The sequence below is a fragment of the Lolium perenne genome, chromosome 7, assembly GCF_019359855.2.
Source record: "Lolium perenne isolate Kyuss_39 chromosome 7, Kyuss_2.0, whole genome shotgun sequence".
In the NCBI taxonomy this organism is placed as follows: Eukaryota; Viridiplantae; Streptophyta; class Magnoliopsida; order Poales; family Poaceae; genus Lolium; species Lolium perenne.
Window position 1 is genome coordinate 45736221 of NC_067250.2, and position 24475 is coordinate 45760695.

The following is a 24475-nucleotide window of genomic DNA, read 5'->3' on the forward strand; positions in this document are numbered from 1 at the left end:
TAAATATCATTTGGTGAGTAGAGTGAAACCAATATCCAAATCATCTTCTTAAACCTTAAGAACTATCATTCACACAAAATCATGAACCAATTCCATTTCCTTTTCCAATTGTTAAACCCTAGTCATACCTAAATTATATGTGAATAATCAATATGGTTAAGTACTTGCAAAATAAAACATGTTCACCATACACATGTTCTACATTCCAAATTATTTAAACAGGTTTGATTCCTAAATTAAATAAGAGTTGAGATGAACTCTAAAATAATATCTATTTGAATTTTAACTTGTGCTTCATAAGAACTAAAATGAATCAATTATAAAATGGTTGTTTACAAACAAAACAATACATTGAGAAACAGTATCAAAATATTGATATTGAAATAATTTAACACCTGTAAAACAAAACAGAAATCAGTTTGTATTCAAATAGCAAATTCAAATCAATAAATAAAAACAAGATTTTAAAAGAGAAAAAGGAAGGAAAGCCTTACCTTGCTGGACAGCCGAAGCAGGCCTCAAGAGCTCAAAGACAGCCCGAAGCCAACCCAGCAGCAGCCCAATACCTGACCCAGCCCACCAAAGAAACGGTCCATACCGTTTCGGTAATAAAAGGGAGGCCAACGCCTTCGTTCTCTTCTCCGGTGGCGACAGCGCGCAGGAGAACGTCGGCCACGTCCTCGCCGACGATAAGATCAACCCCGGACGTTGTCAGTCATTCCAGAACCTCGCTCAATCATCCTTGCGTCCGAGCCTATCCGAAGACATCAAGATTCGCGCCCAAATGCACTTCACCGTCGCCAGTTCATCTCCACCTCTGTCACCGGCGAGCCGACGATTCTGACCTAATCATGGCCTATAAATAGGAGGGGAGAACCGCCGTGTAATCCTTGTTCTTCGCCACCCATCTAATCCCTTCCTATCCCTCTCTACATCTCACTGGAACCCCGCCATGGCCGGCCAGTTCTCCGGCTAGCCGACGATTGAGGTCATCCCGGAGCCCATGGCGCAGCTCATTCGACGTGCCTGACCGCATAGAGCACCCTGGAGGAATAGAGCATCAAGGGGAGGCCTGAGTGAAGCTAATTTCTCCAATTCCTTCCGCAGCAGATCGCCGGGAATGGCGAATTCCTCGCCGTCTCCGTCGACAATCGCCGGAGCTGATCACACCTTGAGCTTCAAGGTGAGCTTGCGCATCTCTAGACCTCTCTACTTCTTCCTGGCATCGCCCGTAGCCCTAATTCGCGTGTTGGCCGGAGAGCACCGCCGCAGCACCTCTCACCGGAGCTAGTTCCGGTGAACCCCTCGCAAAACCGTCACCACCATCGTCTTCAGCATGTCGAGGAGGTTCGGAAACCATCAGTAGTCCGTCCTAGGAGGCCCTGTAGAGTAGCGCCGCCGTGATTTGGTCGCCTACGTTTAGCCGCCGGCAACGCCAACGTGGCTGGTGGGTTCCCCTGACGTCGTTGACTGGTCGTTGCCGCGTGGCAACTGACCCAGTCAATGGACCCACTAGTCAGCTGCTTGGGTTAGATCTGTACCGGGTAGCTTTAGTGTTTTCTATTTAGTTTAAAAAACCAGAAAAGTGTTGAAACTTTGTAAAATCATAGAAAATTCATATCAACTCAGAAAATTATGAATAAGATATATAAATGCTCACAAAAATAAACTCTATTCAAATAAAATATAAAACAAAAATGTGTGTCAAAATAAAAATTCACTTATTTTTAACCTTATGAATTATGCCATTTCAATTATTTAAAAATACAATTTGAATTCAATAATTAGTGAAGTTATAAAAATTAAATTTTAACTATTCAGTAACTAAGTAAAATGTTAAGATTAATTTTATTTACCATAATTGAATTAACTTAACTATTAGTGGTAATTCATAAACCCTAATTTGTAAATTACTATTTCTATTTTCTTCAAATAGTAATAACCCAAGAAAATCTTAAAAGCCAATATGATTTTAGAAACCCAACAATTGTTTACTTAAACATATTTGAGTAACAAGTAATTATTTTAAACCCTAATCACAATTGTTAAACCCTAATTCTCAATTAAACCTAAGTAGAAGTTACCCTAATTATTAAATCTTGTGAAAATTAATAAAATGTCAAACCATTTCTAATTTTGATTCAAAGTAATTAGTAACCACAACTCTATTATTAATTAGCATTCTAGGAGTTGTACCATAATTTAGAAACCCTAGTTTTAATTTAAGTAGGACATTGAACTCATTATTCCATGTGTTCATCCATAGTAGTGCAAACCTAAAACCCTAGGGGTTTAGCCCATGTGATCATTCCACCTTAGAACCAACTCTAAAACCCTAGATATGTGTCACATATGATCATGGGAGATTTACTTAACATAGAAAACCATATTATGTAACCAATAAATGCATGCTTATGATCCACTAACATAAACCAAGTCACATGAGATTATCATTTCATGTTCCTATTCTTAATTAAAACCTATATGACTCACTAGTATCACCTAGGTATAAACCATAGCTTGTTACCACATGTTAGCACCATTGATCATCAATCCTATATACCACACCATTAAGATCAACCTCAACCATCAAACCCTAGTAGAACCATAATGATAAACCCTAGTATCAACTATGTGTAGCAATTCACAACACATGCTCCTATCCAACTAAACCCTATGTAAGAAATAATAAACCATCTAGTTTAGAAACTATTAGAGATTATTTGGTAAAGCAAATATGAAGTCATAGTAAACCCTAACTCATAGCAACACCTTGATAACCATCCTTTGATATGATGCTTAGGAGAAACCATAGTAATAAACCTACTAATACTTGCTACATGTAGATCACTTCTACTTAAGCACCAACCAGCCCTATTAGTAAACCCTAATAGCACTTAGCTCCTATGTATAGTAGTTCATATTCTTATTTAACTTGTTCTTCAAAAGTTATTCTTTTGAAGTACAAATGTCAATCAAACCTTAGAAGCCTTAATCCTTCTTTGAAATACTCATTATTTCTTAAACAACATGTTCTTCAAAAGTTATTCTTTTGAAGTATAATATAAGTAATCATCAACCATGTTCTATAGAACTTAAAATTGACAACTGTTCTTTATATGTTATTTCACCACTATTCTTTATGTGTATGATTGTTATGATGTCTTATATCACTTGGTTATGATGATAATATAATCAAACCTTAATAAGAACCTTGTTTGAGAACCATTCTAAAAGTACAACCAACCCTAAATAAATATTTATAACTCATACATCCTAAATCATCGAGGTTAAGTTACGCTCGGGACGATTGCATCTCATACTATGCATTATAGCATCTTGCCAGTTCTTTAAACATTGTCCTTACCGGACGATGATGGTATTTCAGAATTTGGAGTTATCACGTATCGAAGCTTTTGCCTGCATAATCTGGCAGTCAAGAAAGGCAAGTTCATCGCTTGCTCATGTCATTTGATTATTTTTATCAAACTATATGCAAAGTACTATACTTATCACTCATGCATTGAAAAGCAAATATTATTTTACAATTATGAATATGACTATGTGGTGGGCAATGGAACCATGGTATGTGTTGATATGGTGGAGGTTCCATTGCATGGGTTATATCACCCTAGGATTAATTACCAATGCCGTCCAGTGATTCTAGCGCCGTACATATCGCGTTGACCATAAGATCTATAATGGCTCTGGGGAAGTCAGCTGTATCTTTTCCCTTCTGCACGCCAACGGATCGGAGAGACGGTGGGGTGCTGGAGGCACTGCCGCAATAGGTTGGGAAATCCTTTTAAATCCCCATCCATTGGTGATGTTAATCTCTTCCGATCTATGAGGGATTGTCCGGAGTACACCATGAGTAAAGCCGTATTATCGGGGGAAAGTCTACTGGAGGTGTAGGGTCGGACAAAAGGGTGGGTTTGCAGTCGCGGAGAAGGCGGTGTGGGCTTGGATCTTATACCTGACCTCACACCAAAGGAAGTGTGGACAAGCTCATGACTTGGTTGGCAACAAGGTTAAGTTCTCTTATGGGAAAAGTAACGCACCTCTGCAGAGGATACTGAATCAGGATTTGTCACTCCCTCGTTCCGGAAGGAACTATGAACGCGGCAGAAAGGAACTCCACGAAGTTCTGGTCAACCTGTGAAGACTGACGGGCATAGTTTTCAGAATAAAATAAACCTTTTGAAGAAATGTTTATGAAAACTTGCATTGGCCTATGACTTTCTGGTCTATGGCTGTAGCTAGTGCATGATACCCCTATTTCCTAATATGAACTTGTTGAGTACGCTCGTACTCATCCCACTCTTAAATCCCCTGCTTAGCTATGGAGGCATCGAAGGAGAAACTACCGTAGAACTCGAAGACCAAGGAGTCAACTGCAACAAGATGAAGAATACAGTCAAAGAAGTCAATGGAGTCAACTTCTACATCAACTAGTGTGGAAGCTTAGACTAGTAATAGAAGGGAACATTCCCCTAATCCTAGCACCTACGTAGCTAGATTTCTATAGCAAGCCAATTAGCTCTTAAGCTTGAGTTAGCAACAAGTTAGACTACGAGTCGTTCTTCTGGAGCTTATTTGAAGTTTTACCTCACTGTAAAGTAGGAGGCTGTGTTGATCTTATGTAAACAGTTCGTGTGTACTTCTATAGACATGCCTTGGACTCGCATATGTTTCTGTTGTACCACTCTGAGAGATGTAATATGAGTGGAACGGTGTTTCACTTGTGTTATGTCAACGACTTGTGTACTACACCATGCAGTGGTACGCTGGGTCATCACAGCTGGTATCAGAGCAAATGCTTTGACCCTAGGATTAAAACCCTTTAAAGGAGACCTATAGGTTTGGTAGTGTCTATAGGAAGTTGTCTTAGATAAACCAACTATCCTTTTGACTTGAGATGGGTATTCACTTGAGAATAATCCTGACACACTTGAGTCAATCTTTCTTATCTATATTTCTTAAATAAGGTTAATTAGTTATCTTGCTTTATTCCAAATAACTAGAACACCCTTGGAGCTTAAGATAAATGGTGGTAGTAGACCACAGTTGGTATACAACACATAGTAGTCCAAAGAGAGGATACAACCATAAGGAAGATATCCTATTGGAAGAAGTATACCAATGCAAGTTATGGTTAAGTAAGAGTCATTTAAAATGCCAAATGAATGACGTTAAGTAATGTAGATAAGTAATATGAGGTAGTATGTACCTATGATGAGTAAATCATAGGAGGTAAGGAAGAGTGATAGGAGTTACATGAGTCTACTTTCAATAATAAACTAGGAACTCATATATGATTCACTTGGGAATCATGGTATGATGGAGTAGAACATCATAAGTACGATAATAAAAGGATGATAAGGAGTAGGATTTAGGGAATAGTTCGAAAGCTTAGGCCTTAAAATCCTAGAAACTGTGTCAAGAATGTTAGAACCATAGTTCTTAATTTAAAGAAGGCTTATTTAGAGCATATCACATAGAGAAATCCTAGAGTTATAGGTGGTATATTCTAAACAATCATGTGTTTAGAGTAGACATGTTAGAACTAATTGTATTATAGGAAGTAGTCCTCAATAGCACATATATATGGTATACTATTTTGTTAGTACTTCCAAAGAAAACTAGGTTGACTCCAACTATCCCAGGCCATTTTGTTTCAAGTTTGTCTCATTGCAAATGTGCAATTTAGATAAATGTTGAGACAAATAGTAGAAATTCACGTATTTGTGCTAAGTATCACAACCTAAACCTATCTTATGTGGTGTTATATACTACACATCTGATCCTGATGTTTAGGGATGTCTTACCCAACTATTATATTCAGGCATATAAGGATGTGTATTATAAGCACAAAACTGGATTTTCTTGGATTTTATTGGATTTTCATTGATTTACTAGATCCATACATGAAGTTTGACTTTGATATGCAAATGCATGTTGCAATATCAAGCTCTTACTTGATGTTATAGGTCTAGAGGGGAAAGGTATTCGTGAGAGGAAGTGACGAATTCTGAAGATTTTGGAATCAAGATGAAGGTTCACTTGAAGAAGGAAGTAAAATTGTGGGAAGCAACCACAACAATCTGAAGGAAGAACCAATCAAAACTTACTTTTATCCTTAATTAAGGAGTACTTCAACATGGAAGTATCATGAAAGTGAGAAAAATAGTGAATATGGAGCAATAGAAGTAGAGCTGTATTCATTATGGAAGAAGGGAATGCAAGTGAAGTCACTTAAAATACTATTTTCATAGTATCCACAAGTGGTTATCTTGCAAAACAAACCCTGGAAGAAGGAAAATAGACAAGTGAAGTCGTAGCTGGTATAATGAGACCGCAGCTGATATAGGATAATCATGAAGAGAAAGAATGTAAAGTGAGGTGTATCTTAACTAAAACTATGTAAGTAGCCACAACTGGCAGGTAGATGTTGACTAAAACCATAACATAGCCACAGCTGGTATCCAATAAGCCACATCCGGTACTAAGTAGTCTGCAGCTGGTACAGATAGGCCACGGCCTGAACATTTCTTTACCCTAAAAGAAAGGGGGATTCCGCAGCTAGTATTTCATAGCTGGTATCTCGTGGTTGATAAATATTTAGTCGGAGGATTCATAATGGATACCCACAACTGTGTGGATACACCACAAAGAATTCTTCATGAGACTTTAGAAAGGTACAAAATATAAACCAGACTTAAACCAACTAACTAACCTTGGAGTTTAATGATTAGAAGAAAGGAAGTTTGAAGATCATTAGTAAACTCCAAGGGGGAGAGGAAGGATGAAGGAGAAGTATTAAACTATGATATTCGGAGTATGATGGACCAAGAAGAAGGTCTGAACTGAGAGGAAGTCCGATCTTATTTTCATAAGGTTGTTGGGAACTACCCATATAATAGTACTCTCAGGAGGATGTCAGACCAGAAGCCGAGGTTCATATCTCGAGGAAGTAAGGGTTAGACCTTAACTTGAGTGGGTAATTGTAATCACTCAAAATCAAGAGACTTAAGTAAGCTAAAGATAATTAAGTTGGATGAAGAAGCTGTCGGAGGACAATCCAAGCTTAAGAAGATACTATACGAAGAAGTTTGACCATACTAAAACATAAGCCTATTAGAAAGATTCCTTTCATGGAACCTAAAGGAACCAAAAGGAAGATAACTAGTACAAACTAGAAGCCATGATGGGATGGACTAAATGAGTCTAATCCATTCATAGGACTAAACGACCAGGACCATGCCTATTGTAGATACCATACCAAGTACCATTACTTTCGTTATGGTAGTAAGGGAAAACAATACCCTACCTTAAATGAATCTTTTAGAATTAAGGTTTGGACACCGCAGCTGGTACACCATAGTGCCATATTACATCGCAGCTGGATTACCGCAGCTGGTAGAACCAAGCTTTGAGTACCCAAATAGGAAGATGTCATCACAACCATTAGTAAAGGCCATTAACACAATAAGATGTCCTAATCCAAGAATCTTTGGAGAGTAAGCCTATAAGCTTAAAGTGTTGGAAGAAATCATAGAATAGAAGAAAGTATCAGTGCCAGACATCAGAAGACTCCAAGAAGGATCTGGACAAGGGATATATTCCACTATATCTAGTGTGATCACCATGGAGTTGAAGGATGGTGATCTGTTCAAGACATTTCAACAAATCCGAAACATGAGAGCGTTCGAACTTCGGGACGAAGTTCAGTTTAAGGGGGAGAGGCTGTAATATCCCAGGTTTAGAGGCAATAAAATGAGAGAACACCAAAGTGTGCATTGCATTCATGCATAGAAAATCCGGGGAATTTTCGCGCTTCAAATAAAACTTACCACAGTAACTGAAGTTTCACTTGACTTGCTGGAATTGAAGTAGATCATCAAGTCAAGCGCTATAAACTTCGCTGTGATCTTTGTTAAAACCTTGTTTTGGGTAGAGATGATTTGATCTATGGATTAGATCAAATAGAATTATATTTACAACAACACATTCTTTAAGAATCAAACCCTAACTTATTAACACTTAAAAGTTAGCAACTACCTTTGTGTGTAAATTAATTCACTTATAAACTTATTACCAAATAAGGTAAACCACAGGGTCTAAAGTGCATAAAAGCCACACATTCTTATTTAAATCATAACTTATTAAGTATATGGAATATCATAAAACTAAATCCATTTACATTACGAATTATAGTTCAAACTATTTGAATAAAATTAACTATGAGTACTTTGAAACTCATATGATCATGCCTTGGTGAAATCAAACAAAAACTATCCAAATTTGAGGAATAACCTTCAACATCCATTTTTTCACCAATATTATAATATAAATCCAACCAAATATAATATATTGACTCATCAACAATAATAAAACCATCCACAAGATATTTAGTAGCAAATGCCACTTGGCTATCCAAAAATAAATCATAGGAGAGGATAATGATCTTGCCACATAGGATAAAAATATCTACATGACTTGCATCCCAAGCTTTGCCACCTCATGCTCAAAGGATTGCTATGGATGAGGGCATGACAACCAAGCACCTTACTCATCAACCCAACACAAGAGTCACCACCTATGTGTCATGATACTAGAGCTTTCCCAAGCCTATAAATAGAGCCACACCCTTCATCCCTTTACTCATCTTGTAGCATGATACATGGGAACAAACACATAGAGCCACTCCATGTGAATTAGCTAGGATCAAGATGAAGAAGCTAGGAGGTGGAGGCATGCCACAAGATGTAGGTTTATCCGATTTCCTGAAGAACAAGCTACAGAAGATACCAAGGTAGAATTCCTAGGCAAACCATATATTTAGAGGATCATATCATCATCTCTTGAGTAGGAACTTAGGATATTCCTAGATATTGAGAGGTGAGAGAAGTTATAATACTAACCATAGTCATGTTCATACAAGAATATTAGGGAAGTACTAAACCTAGTTGTTCAAGTCAATATTTGATCTTGGAAGTGAGAACCCTATTCCAATAGCAATACCTTAGGAAACCAATTCCATAATCATCACAACTTGGTATTAATTATAAACCCTAAGAATCTAGGATGAGTGTGATGAGAGGAATATTAAAGAAGGATTAGTGAGGAATGAGTGGATCTTGTCTAATGCATGATCATATCTTGTAGATATAGATGATAAGTTAAACCATATGATTACTAGATCTCATCTATCACATAAAATAATAAGTATATCACTAGTAGTTAACCCTGCACCAATCCTCATGCCTTGTGTGGAGGAGTAACCCTAGCTAGCCAATAAAACATAATCAAAGCTTATGCTTATACCCAATTCTAGCTTGTGTATCACATGGGTAATCCCAACTAAAACCCTAGACCACATTTGAATCCAAGTATCACTTGGGATCATGAAAAGAATCCTGCCATGCCTCATGCCTATTTTATAATTCAACTAGTAAAGTATTACCCAAAACCCTAAACCTTTCACATGGGTTCCACTCCACATGAAATAATATGTCCTAACTTGTGCATCATGGATCACAAGTATAAACTAATCCATATGTACTTAGGACTAAATATCATTTGGTGAGTAGAGTGAAACCAATATCCAAATCATCTTCTTAAACCTTAAGAACTATCATTCACACAAAATCATGAACCAATTCCATTTCCTTTTCCAATTGTTAAACCCTAGTCATACCTAAATTATATGTGAATAATCAATATGGTTAAGTACTTGCAAAATAAAACATGTTCACCATACACATGTTCTACATTCCAAATTATTTAAACAGGTTTGATTCCTAAATTAAATAAGAGTTGAGATGAACTCTAAAATAATATCTATTTGAATTTTAACTTGTGCTTCATAAGAACTAAAATGAATCAATTATAAAATGGTTTTTTACAAACAAAACAATACAGTGAGAAACAGTATCAAAATATTGATATTGAAATAATTTAACACCTGTAAAACAAAACAGAAATCAGTTTGTATTCAAATAGCAAATTCAAATCAATAAATAAAAACAAGATTTTAAAAGAGAAAAAGGAAGGAAAGCCTTACCTTGCTGGACAGCCGAAGCAGGCTCGCAGCCCAAAGAAGCAGCAGCCCGAAGCCAACCCTGAAGCAGCCCAATACCTGACCCAGCCCACCAAAGAAACGGTCCATACCGTTTCGGTAATAAAAGGGAGGCCAACGCCTTCGTTCTCTTCTCCGGTGGCGACAGCGCGCAGGAGAACGTCGGCCACGTCCTCGCCGACGATAAGATCAACCCCGGACGTTGTCAGTCATTCCAGAACCTCGCTCAATCATCCTTGCGTCCGAGCCTATCCGAAGACATCAAGATTCGCGCCCAAATGCACTTCACCGTCGCCAGTTCATCTCCACCTCTGTCACCGGCGAGCCGACGATTCTGACCTAATCATGGCCTATAAATAGGAGGGGAGAACCGCCGTGTAATCCTTGTTCTTCGCCGCCCATCTAATCCCTTCCTATCCCTCTCTACATCTCACTGGAACCCCGCCATGGCCGGCCAGTTCTCCGGCTAGCCGACGATTGAGGTCATCCCGGAGCCCATGGCGCAGCTCATTCGACGTGCCTGACCGCATAGAGCACCCTGGAGGAATAGAGCATCAAGGGGAGGCCTGAGTGAAGCTAATTTCTCCAATTCCTTCCGCAGTAGATCGCCGGGAATGGCGAATTCCTCGCCGTCTCCGTCGACAATCGCCGGAGCTGATCACACCTTGAGCTTCAAGGTGAGCTTGCGCATCTCTAGACCTCTCTACTTCTTCCTGGCATCGCCCGTAGCCCTAATTCGCGTGTTGGCCGGAGAGCACCGCCGTTAAAGACACCTCTCACCGGAGCTAGTTCCGGTGAACCCCTCGCAAAACCGTCACCACCATCGTCTTCAGCATGTCGAGGAGGTTCGGAAACCATCAGTAGTCCGTCCTAGGAGGCCCTGTAGAGTAGCGCCGCCGTGATTTGGTCGCCGACGTTTAGCCGCCGGCAACGCCAACGTGGCTGGTGGGTTCCCCTGACGTCGTTGACTGGTCGTTGCCGCGTGGCAACTGACCCAGTCAATGGACCCACTAGTCAGCTGCTTGGGTTAGATCTGTACCGGGTAGCTTTAGTGTTTTCTATTTAGTTTAAAAAACCAGAAAAGTGTTGAAACTTTGTAAAATCATAGAAAATTCATATCAACTCAGAAAATTATGAATAAGATATATAAATGCTCAGAAAAATAAACTCTATTCAAATAAAATATAAAACAAAAATGTGTGTCAAAATAAAAATTCACTTATTTTTAACCTTATGAATTATGCCATTTCAATTATTTAAAAATACAATTTGAATTCAATAATTAGTGAAGTTATAAAAATTAAATTTTAACTATTCAGTAACTAAGTAAAATGTTAAGATTAATTTTATTTACCATAATTGAATTAACTTAACTATTAGTGGTAATTCATAAACCCTAATTTGTAAATTACTATTTCTATTTTCTTCAAATAGTAATAACCCAAGAAAATCTTAAAAGCCAATATGATTTTAGAAACCCAACAATTGTTTACTTAAACATATTTGAGTAACAAGTAATTATTTTAAACCCTAATCACAATTGTTAAACCCTAATTCTCAATTAAACCTAAGTAGAAGTTACCCTAATTATTAAATCTTGTGAAAATTAATAAAATGTCAAACCATTTCTAATTTTGATTCAAAGTAATTAGTAACCACAACTCTATTATTAATTAGCATTCTAGGAGTTGTACCATAATTTAGAAACCCTAGTTTTAATTTAAGTAGGACATTGAACTCATTATTCCATGTGTTCATCCATAGTAGTGCAAACCTAAAACCCTAGGGGTTTAGCCCATGTGATCATTCCACCTTAGAACCAACTCTAAAACCCTAGATATGTGTCACATATGATCATGGGAGATTTACTTAACATAGAAAACCATATTATGTAACCAATAAATGCATGCTTATGATCCACTAACATAAACCAAGTCACATGAGATTATCATTTCATGTTCCTATTCTTAATTAAAACCTATATGACTCACTAGTATCACCTAGGTATAAACCCTAGCTTGTTACCACATGTTAGCACCATTGATCATCAATCCTATATACCACACCATTAAGATCAACCTCAACCATCAAACCCTAGTAGAACCATAATGATAAACCCTAGTATCAACTATGTGTAGCAATTCACAACACATGCTCCTATCCAACTAAACCCTATGTAAGAAATAATAAACCATCTAGTTTAGAAACTATTAGAGATTATTTGGTAAAGCAAATATGAAGTCATAGTAAACCCTAACTCATAGCAACACCTTGATAACCATCCTTTGATATGATGCTTAGGAGAAACCATAGTAATAAACCTACTAATACTTGCTACATGTAGATCACTTCTACTTAAGCACCAACCAGCCCTATTAGTAAACCCTAATAGCACTTAGCTCCTATGTATAGTAGTTCATATTCTTATTTAACTTGTTCTTCAAAAGTTATTCTTTTGAAGTACAAATGTCAATCAAACCTTAGAAGCCTTAATCCTTCTTTGAAATACTCATTATTTCTTAAACAACATGTTCTTCAAAAGTTATTCTTTTGAAGTATAATATAAGTAATCATCAACCATGTTCTATAGAACTTAAAATTGACAACTGTTCTTTATATGTTATTTCACCACTATTCTTTATGTGTATGATTGTTATGATGTCTTATATCACTTGGTTATGATGATAATATAATCAAACCTTAATAAGAACCTTGTTTGAGAACCATTCTAAAAGTACAACCAACCCTAAATAAATATTTATAACTCATACATCCTAAATCATCGAGGTTAAGTTACGCTCGGGACGATTGCATCTCATACTATGCATTATAGCATCTTGCCAGTTCTTTAAACATTGTCCTTACCGGACGATGATGGTATTTCAGAATTTGGAGTTATCACGTATCGAAGCTTTTGCCTGCATAATCTGGCAGTCAAGAAAGGCAAGTTCATCGCTTGCTCATGTCATTTGATTATTTTTATCAAACTATATGCAAAGTACTATACTTATCACTCATGCATTGAAAAGCAAATATTATTTTACAATTATGAATATGACTATGTGGTGGGCAATGGAACCATGGTATGTGTTGATATGGTGGAGGTTCCATTGCATGGGTTATATCACCCTAGGATTAATTACCAATGCCGTCCAGTGATTCTAGCGCCGTACATATCGCGTTGACCATAAGATCTATAATGGCTCTGGGGAAGTCAGCTGTATCTTTTCCCTTCTGCACGCCAACGGATCGGAGAGACGGTGGGGTGCTGGAGGCACTGCCGCAATAGGTTGGGAAATCCTTTTAAATCCCCATCCATTGGTGATGTTAATCTCTTCCGATCTATGAGGGATTGTCCGGAGTACACCATGAGTAAAGCCGTATTATCGGGGGAAAGTCTACTGGAGGTGTAGGGTCGGACAAAAGGGTGGGTTTGCAGTCGCGGAGAAGGCGGTGTGGGCTTGGATCTTATACCTGACCTCACACCAAAGGAAGTGTGGACAAGCTCATGACTTGGTTGGCAACAAGGTTAAGTTCTCTTATGGGAAAAGTAACGCACCTCTGCAGAGGATACTGAATTGTGACTGTCACTCCCTGTTCCGGGAAGGGAACTGCGAACGCGGCAGGAAAGGAACTCCACGAAGTTCTGGTCAACCTGTGAAGACTGACGGGCATAGTTTTCAGAATAAAATAAACCTTTTGAAGAAATGTTTATGAAAACTTGCATTGGCCTATGACTTTCTGGTCTATGGCTGTAGCTAGTGCATGATACCCCTATTTCCTAATATGAACTTGTTGAGTACGCTCGTACTCATCCCACTCTTAAATCCCCTGCTTAGCTATGGAGGCATCGAAGGAGAAACTACCGTAGAACTCGAAGACCAAGGAGTCAACTGCAACAAGATGAAGAATACAGTCAAAGAAGTCAATGGAGTCAACTTCTACATCAACTAGTGTGGAAGCTTAGACTAGTAATAGAAGGGAACATTCCCCTAATCCTAGCACCTACGTAGCTAGATTTCTATAGCAAGCCAATTAGCTCTTAAGCTTGAGTTAGCAACAAGTTAGACTACGAGTCGTTCTTCTGGAGCTTATTTGAAGTTTTACCTCACTGTAAAGTAGGAGGCTGTGTTGATCTTATGTAAACAGTTCGTGTGTACTTCTATAGACATGCCTTGGACTCGCATATGTTTCTGTTGTACCACTCTGAGAGATGTAATATGAGTGGAACGGTGTTTCACTTGTGTTATGTCAACGACTTGTGTACTACACCATGCAGTGGTACGCTGGGTCATCACAGAGGTCGTCCGCCATGCCGATGGCTTCTTCCTTCATCAGCGCAAGTACGCTCACGAGCTTCTTGACCGCGCCGGCATGCTTAACTGCAAACCCGCAGCCACCCCCGTCGACACGAACGCCAAGCTCTCCGCCACGGATGGGACACCGGCGTCGGATGTGTCGCCTTTCCGCTTGATACGTCTCAAACGTATCTATAATTTCTTATGTTCCATGCTAGTTTTATGACAATACTCACATGTTTTATATACACTTTACATCATTTATACGCATTTTCCGGCACTAACCTATTAACGAGATGCCGAAGCGCCAGTTCCTGTTTTGTGCTATTTTTGGTTTCAGAAATCCTACACAGGAAATATTCTCGGAATTGGACGAAACAAACGCCCAGGGTCTTATTTTTCCACGGAGCTTCCAGAAGACCGAAGAGGATACAAAGTGGGGCCACAGGGCGCCGACATCACAAGGCCGCGCGGCCAAGGGGGGCCAGCGCCGCCCTATGGTGTGGGGCCCCCGTGCCTCCTCCGACTCTGCCCTTCCGCCTACTTATACTCTCCGTCGCGAAAACCCTATTACCGAGAGCCACGATACGAGAAAAGTTCCAGAGACGCCGGCGCCGCCAATCCCATCTCGGGGGATTCAGGAGATCACCTCCGGCACCCTGCCGGAGAGGGGAATCATCACCCGGAGGACTGTACATCACCATGATCGCCTCCGGACTGATGTGTGAGTAGTTCATCCTTGGACTATGGGTCCATAGCAGTAGCTAGATGGTTGTCTTCTCCTCATTGTGCTATCATGTTAGGTCTTGTGAGCTGCCTATCATGATCAAGATCATCTATTTGTAATGCTACATGTTGTGTTTGTTGGGATCCGATGAATATGGAATACTATGTCAAGTTGATTATCAATCTATCATATATGTGTTGTTTATGATCTTGCATGCTCTCCGTTGCTAGTAGAGGCTCTGGCCATGTTGATACTTGTGACTCCAAGAGGGAGTATTTATGTTCGATAGTGGGTTCATGCCTCCATTGAATCTGGGACAGTGACAGAAAGTTCTAAGGTTGTGGATGTGCTGTTGCCACTAGGGATAAAACATCAATGCTTTGTCTAAGGATATTTGTGTTGATTACATTACGCACCATACTTAATGGAATTGTCTGCTGTTTGCAACTTAATACTGGAAGGGGTGCGGATGCTAACCCGAAGGTGGACTTTTTAGGCATAGATGCATGCTGGATAGCGGTCTATGTAATTTGTCGTAATGCCCTAAGTAAATCTCATATTAGTCATCATGATATGTATGTGCATTGTTATGCCCTCTCTATTTTTCAATTGCCCAACTGTAATTTGTTCACCCAACATGCTATTTCTTATTGGAGAGACACAACTAGTGAACTGTGGACCCCGGTCCATTCTTTTACATCTGAATACAATCTATTGCAATCATTGTTCTCTGCTGCTCATTGCAAACAAACATCATTTTCCACACCATACGTTTAATCCTTTGTTTCTGACAAGCTAGGTGAGATTGACAACCTCACTGTTAAGTTGGGGCAAAGTATTTTGATTGTGTTGTGCAGGTTCCACGTTGGCGCCGGAATCCCTGGTGTTGCGCCGCACTACACTCCGTCACCAACAACCTTCACGTGGCCTTCATCTCCTACTGGTTCGATAACCTTGGTTTCTTACTGAGGGAAAACTTGTTGCTGTACGCATCACACCTTCCTCTTAGGGTTCCCAACGGACGTGTGCTTCACGCGTTATCAAGCTCTTTTTCTGGCGCCGTTACCGGGGAGATCAAGACACGCTGCAAGGGGAGTCTCCCACATCCAATCTCTTTACTTTGTTATTGTCTTACTTTACTTTATTTTCTGTTTTATTTGCTTTCTTTATATCAAAAATACAAAAAAATTAGTTACTTGCTTTACTTTATTTACTATCTTGTTTGCGTTCTTTATATCAAAAACACAAAAAAATTAGTTACTTGTTTTACTTTATTTTATTTAGTTTGCTTTAGAGCATCTCCAGCCGCGTCCCCCAAAGCGTCCCCCAAACCGCGCCGGATTGAGCGTTTGGGGGACGTGTTTCGTTCGTGCCGCCTTTGGGGGACGTCGCTCCCTAGCCGCGTCCCCCAAACGCCGCCCCAATCAAGAATTCAAATTTTGCATTCAAAAGAGATCGTTCCCGCCGATCAGAGTAGCGGCGATCAGAGTAGCGCGATCAGAGTAGCGGCGATCATATTACAGACCATATAGTGCATGCTAAATTAGAAGAAGGGGTTGGTCGACGGCGACGTATCCTGAGTCGACGCAGGCCCGTCGATCATGACGACCTCGTCGCGATCTGCCTGGTGTTGTGCATACTCCGTCTCCTCCGCCGCCGCCGCGTAGGCCGACGATGGTGTAGCAGTCGAAGACGCTGCAGCCGGCTCTTGCGCCGCAGTTGCTGCCGCTGCCGCTTCCTGGGCCGCCGCGTCGGCCGCCACCATTTTGGCTTCGATGTCATCGAGGATCTGGCTGATGGCGTGTAACTCACACGTTCGTTGGGAACCCCAAGAGGAAGGTATGATGCGCACAGCAGCAAGTTTTCCCTCAGAAAGAAACCAAGGTTTATCGAACCAGGAGGAGCCAAGAAGCACGTTGAAGGTTGATGGCGGCGGGATGTAGTGCGGCGCAACACCAGGGATTCCGGCGCCAACGTGGAACCTGCACAACACAACCAAAGTACTTTGCCCCAACGAAACAGTGAGGTTGTCAATCTCACCGGCTTGCTGTAACAAAGGATTAACCGTATTGTGTGGAAGATGATTGTTTGCAGAAAACAGTAGAACAAGTATTGCAGTAGATTGTATTTCAAGAAGAGAATTGGACCGGGGTCCACAGTTCACTAGAGGTGTCTCTCCCATAAGACAAACAGCATGTTGGGTGAACAAATTACAGTTGGGCAATTGACAAATAAAGAGGGCATGACCATGCACATACATATCATGATGAGTATAATGAGATTTAATTGGGCATTACGACAAAGTACTTAGACCGCCATCCAACTGTATCTATGCCTAAAAAGTCCACCTTCAGGTTATCATCCGAACCCCCTCCAGTATTAAGTTGCAAAGCAACAGACAATTGCATTAAGTATGGTGCGTAATGTAATCAACAACTACATCCTTAGACATAGCATCAATGTTTTATCCCTAGTGGCAACAAAGACGACACAACCTTAGAACTTTCATCACATCGTCCTGTGTCAATGCAGGCATGAACCCACTATCGAGCATAAGTACTCCCTCTTGGAGTTACAAGCATCTACTTGGCCAGAGCATCTACTAGTAACGGAGAGCATGCAAGATCATAAACAACACATAGATATAACTTTGATAATCAACATAACAAGTATTCTCTATTCATCGGATCCCAACAAACGCAACATATAGAATTACAGATAGATGATCTTGATCATGTTAGGCAGCTCACAAGATCCGACAATGATAGCACAATGGGGAGAAGACAACCATCTAGCTACTGCTATGGACCCATAGTCCAGGGGTAGACTACTCACACATCACACCGGAGGCGACCATGGCGGCGTAGAGTCCTCCGGGAGATGATTCCCCTCTCCGGCAGGGTGCCGGAGGCGATCTCTGGATCCCCGAGATGGGATCGGCGTTGGCGGCGTCTCTCCGGAAGGTTTTCCGTATCGTGGCTCTCGGTGCGGGGGTTTCGTCATGAAGGCTTTAAGTAGGCGGAAGGGCAAGTCAGGGAGGGGCACAGGGCCCCACACCATAGGCCGGCGCGGCCAGGGGGTGGGCCGCGCCGCCCTAGGGTTTGGGCACCCTGTGGCCCCACTTCATTTCGTCTTCGGACTTCTGGAAGCTTCGTGGAAAAATAGGCCCCTGGGCTTTGATTTCGTCCAATTCCGAGAATATTTCCTTACTAGGATTTCTGAAACCAAAAACAGCAGAAACAAAGAATCGGCACTTCGGCATCTTGTTAATAGGTTAGTTCCAGAAAATGCACGAATATGACATAAAGTGTGCATAAAACATGTAGATAACATCAATAATGTGGCATGGAACATAAGAAATTATCGATACGTCGGAGACGTATCAGCATCCCCAAGCTTAGTTCTGCTCGTCCCGAGCAGGTAAAACGATAACACCGATAATTTCTGGAGTGACATGCCATCATAATCTTGATCATACTATTTGTAAAGCATATGTAGTGAATGCAGCGATCAAAACAATGTATATGACATGAGTAAACAAGTGAATCATAAAGCAAAGACTTTTCATTAATAGCACTTCAAGACAAGCATCAATAAGTCTTGCATAAGAGTTAACTCATAAAGCAATAATTCAAAGTAAAGGTATTGAAGCAACACAAAAGAAGATTAAGTTTCAGCAGTTGCTTTCAACTTGTAACATGTATATCTCATGGATATTGTCAACATAGAGTAATATAATAAATGCAATAAGCAAGTATGTAGGAATCAATGCACAGTTCACACAAGTGTTTGCTTCTTGAGGTGGAGAGAAATAGGTGAACTGACTCAACATTGAAAGTAAAAGAATGGTCCTCCATAGAGGAAAAGCATCGATTGCTATATTTGTGCTAGAGCTTTGATTTTGAAAACATGAAACAATTTTGTCAACGGTAGTAATAAAGCATATGCATCATGTAAATTATATCTTATAAGTTGCAAGCCTCATGCATAGTGTACTAATAGTGCCCGCACCTTGTCCTAATTAGCTTGGACTACCGGATCATCACAATGCACTGTTTTAACCAAGTGTCACAAAGGGGTACCTCTATGCCACCTGTACAAAGGTCTAAGGAAAAAGCTCGCATTGGATTTCTCGCTATTGATTATTCTTCAACTTAGACATCCATACCGGGACAACATAGACAACAGATAATGGACTCCTCTTTTATGCATAAGCATGTAACAACAATTAATAATTTTCTCATTTGAGATTTGAGGATATATGTCCAAAACTGAAACTTCCACCATGGATCATGGCTTTAGTTAGCGGCCCAATGTTCTTCTCTAACAATATGCATGCTTAACCATAAGGTGGTAGATCTCTCTTACTTCAGACAAGACGGACATGCATAGCAACTCACATGAAATTCAACAATAAATAGTTGATGGCGTCCCCAGTGAACATGGTTATCGCACAACAAGCAACTTAATAAGAGATAAGGTGCATAATTACATATTCAATACCACAATAGTTTTTAAGCTATTTGTCCCATGAGCTATATATTGCAAAGGTGAATGATGGAATTTTAAAGGTAGCACTCAAGCAATTTACTTTGGAATGGCGGAAAATACCATGTAGTAGGTAGGTATGGTGGACACAAATGGCATAGTGGTTGGCTCAAGTATTTTGGATGCATGAGAAGTATTCCCTCTCGATACAAGGTTTAGGCTAGCAAGGCTTATTTGAAACAAACACAAGGATGAACCGGTGCAGCAAAACTCACATAAAAGACATATTGAAAACATTATAAGACTCTACACCGTCTTCCTTGTTGTTCAAACTCAATACTAGAAATTATCTAGACCTTAGAGAAACCAAATATGCAAACCAAATTTTATCATGCTCTATGTATTTCTTCATTAATGGGTGCAAAGCATATGATGCAAGAGCTTAATCATGAGCACAACAATTGCCAAGTATCACATTACCCAAGACATTTATAGCAATTACTACATGTATCATTTTCCAATTCCAACCATATAACAATTTAACGAAGGAGAAACTTCGCCATGAATACTATGAGTAGAAACTAAGGACATACTTGTCCATATGCTACAGCGGAGCGTGTCTCTCTCCCATAAAGTGAATGCTAGGATCCATTTTATTCAAACAAAACAAAAACAAAAACAAACCGACGCTCCAAGCAAAGCACATAAGATGTGATGGAATAAAAATATAGTTTCAGGGGAGGAACCTGATAATGTTGTCGATGAAGAAGGGGATGCCTTGGGCATCCCCAAGCTTAGACGCTTGAGTCTTCTTGATATATGCAGGGGTGAACCACCGGGGCATCCCCAAGCTTAGAGCTTTCACTCTCCTTGATCATGTTGCATCATACTCCTCTCTTGATCCTTGAAAACTTCCTCCACACCAAACTCGAAACAACTCATTAGAGGGTTAGTGCACAATAAAAATTAACATATTCAGAGGTGACACAATCATTCTTAACACTTCTGGACATTGCATAATGCTACTGGACATTAGTGGATCAAAGAAATTCATCCAACATAGCAAAAGAGGCAATGCGAAATAAAATGCAGAATCTGTCAAAACAGAACAGCTCGTATTGACGAATTTTAAAATGGCACCAGACTTGCTCAAATGAAAATGCTCAAATTGAATGAAAGTTGCGTACATATCTGAGGATCATGCACGTAAATTGGCTTAATTTTCTGAGCTACCTACAGGGAGGTAGACCCAGATTCGTGACAGCAAAGAAATCTGGAACTGTGCAGTAATCCAAATCTAGTACTTACTTTACTATCAAAGACTTTACTTGGCACAACAAAACACAAAACTAAGATAAGGAGAGGTTGCTACAGTAGTAAACAACTTCCAAGACACAAAATAAAAACAAAGTACTGTAGGTAAAAACATGGGTTGTCTCCCATAAGCGCTTTTCTTTAACGCCTTTCAGCTAGGCGCAGAAAATGTGTATCAAGTATTATCGAGAGATGGTGTGTCAACCTTACCTTGGGCTTTACCCTTACCTTTCTTATTGTTTTTCTTTCCCTTGGGTTTAGGAAATATATGATTTCCCCCCGGTATAGAGGTGAATTTCAGAGTGCCTTCTCCAACATCAATGACTGCTCCCAATAGTTTCAGCAGGGATCTTCCGAGTGTGAGTTTTCCTGTTTCAATAACAGGATAATCAATGGATATTGTCCTTCCAAGAATGGTTGTATGCACACCTGCGGCTATTCCTTTAGGAATTATAGTAGAGTTATCTATGAGAGTTATTTCTTCTCCTCCTTCATCAACTCCCCGAAGTTTCAAAGATTTATAAATACTTTCAGGCATAAGGCAAAATTCATACATAATATCACAGTAGGCATGGAGAGTTCGATCACCGATAACAATTTTAACAGCAGGATCCCACAATGAGAGTTTAGAGTTCACTAAAACTTGTTCAAGACGATTACGAACGTGGCAATAGTTATCATTCAAGCGAGATGTACTTATCTCGAGATTATTTAATCTACTATATATGCTAGTGAGGGTTGAATCAAAGTTATTAGCTGAATCATGTGATGCAACCAACTTCTTTATGGCATTAAAAGCTTGATCCCCATTGCAATGAAGGAAATCTCCTCCCACTAAAGTATCTAAAGCATATCTATAGCGAACCATAAGACCAAAATAAAAATTACTAAGGAGCAAACTTAGAGTCATTTGAGGTTCAGTTTTACGATAAGAAGTAAAAATTCTAGACCAAGCATCCTTAAAACTCTCCTCATCCCCTTGTTTAAAAGTGAAGACTAATTCTTCAGGCGAAGAAGTAACAGGTTCAGAGCTAGACATGGTAACAAAAATAACTAATTTTTTTGTATTTTTAATATAGAGTGCAAGACAATAAAGCAAACTAGATAAAGTAAATGCAAGTAAACTAATTTTTTTGTGTTTTTGATATAGCAAACAAGATAGCAAACAAAGTAAAACTAGCAACTAATTTTTTTTTTGTATTTTGATTTAGTGCAGCAAACAAAGTAGTAAATAAAACTAAGCAAGACAAAAACAAAGTAAAGAGATTGAGAAGTGGAGACTTCCCTTGCAGCGTGTCTTGATCTCACTGCAAGCAACGGCGCCCGTAAAAATATGCTTGATGGCGTGTAACTCACACGTTCGTTGGGAACCCCAAGAGGAAGGTATGATGCACACAGCAGCAAGTTTTCCCTCAGAAAGAAACCAAGGTTTATCGAACCAAGAGGAGCCAAGAAGCACGTTGAAGGTTGATGGCGGCGGGATGTAGTGCGGCGCAACACCAGGGATTCCGGCGCCAACGTGGAACCTGCACAACACAACCAAAGTAATTTGCCCCAACGAAACAGTGAGGTTGTCAATCTCACCGGCTTGTTGTAACAAAGGATTAACCGTATTGTGTGGAAGATGATTGTTTGCAGAAAACAGTAGAACAAGTATTGCAGTAGATTGTATTTCAGTAAAGAGAATTGGACCGGGGTCCACAGTTCACTAGAGGTGTCTCTCCCATAAGACAAACAGCATGTTGGGTGAACAAATTACAGTTGGGCAATTGACAAATAAAGAGGGCATGACCATGCACATACATATCATGATGAGTATAGTGAGATTTAATTGGGCATTACGACAAAGTACATAGACCGCCATCCAACTGCATCTATGCCTAAAAAGTCCACCTTCAAAGTTATCATCCGAACCCCTCCGATTAAGTTGCAAAGCAATAGACAATTGCATTAAGTATGGTGCGTAATGTAATCAACAACTACATCCTTAGACATAGCATCAATGTTTTATCCCTAGTGGCAACAGCACAACACAACCTTAGAACTTTCTGTCATCGTCCCGGTGTCAATGCGAGCATGAACCCACTATCGAGCATAAGTACTCCCTCTTGGAGTTACAAGCATCTACTTGGCCAGAGCATCTACTAGTAACGGAGAGCATGCAAGATCATAAACAACACATAGATATAACTTTGATAATCAACATAACAAGTATTCTCTATTCATCGGATCCCAACAAACGCAACATATAGAATTACAGATAGATGATCTTGATCATGTTAGGCAGCTCACAAGATCCGACAATGATAGCACAATGGGGAGAAGACAACCATCTAGCTACTGCTATGGACCCATAGTCCAGGGGTAGACTACTCACACATCACACCGGAGGCGACCATGGCGGCGTAGAGTCCTCCGGGAGATGATTCCCCTCTCCGGCAGGGTGCCGGAGGCGATCTCCTGGATCCCCCGAGATGGGATCGGTGTTGGCGGCGTCTCTGGAAGGTTTTTCGTATCGTGGCTCTCGGTACTGGGGGTTTCGTCACGACGGCGTTAAGTAGGCGGACGGGCAAGTCAGGAGGGGGCCCAGGGGCCCCTCCCCATAGGCCGGCGCGGCCAGGGGGTGGGCCGCGCCGCCCTAGGGTTTGGGCACCCTGTGGCCCCACTTCGTTTCGTCTTCGGACTTCTGGAAGCTTCGTGGAAAAATAGGCCCCTGGGCTTTGATTTCGTCCAATTCCGAGAATATTTCCTTACTAGGATTTCTGAAACCAAAAACAGCAGAAACAAAGAATCGGCACTTCGGCATCTTGTTAATAGGTTAGTTCCAGAAAATGCACGAATATGACATAAAGTGTGCATAAAACATGTAGATAACATCAATAATGTGGCATGGAACATAAGAAATTATCGATACGTCGGAGACGTATCACTGGCCTTTGAAGAAGTTGTGCGCCGCCCGCGTCCGGGGAGACATTCCCTCTGTCGACGCTCTCAGCAGGGACATGTCGTCCCTGCGTTTCTTGAGCTCCAACTTCTCCTCTTGCCTCTTGAGCAGCTCCGCCCACCTTTCGTCGTTCTTTTTGGCGCGGGAGAGAAAGGTCGAGGAGACATCCGCGAGGCATATCGTGATCGACGACTGTGTCTTCTCACCCGACGCGGCGTCGGCCAAGGCGGCCTTGGGAGCCTTGTTTCCAATAGGACGCCCTGCCGAGGTTGCCGACGGCGCGTCCAGATCAATGGCGTCCTTCCCCTTGAACAGCGACAGGCGCGTCAACCGCCATTTCTCATTCCCTTTGAGCTTGCTATAGCAATGCATCAGCGCGAACGGCTTATGCCCATCCGAGTTCCTCGCGTAAACCTCCATGGCCCTATCAAACTAGCCAAAGGAAGCGGAATCATTTCATCGAAAGCAATGTAGGCGCTATAGATTATGGAAGAAAGAGGCGTACCATTTGGGAGAGGTCAGCGCTGCTCTCGGCTCTGGTCAGTAATTCCTGATGGTGTCCATGAAAGGAGTTCACCGACGCCTGGATGATGGCCCATCGCGTCGACATTGCCTTTTGGCTC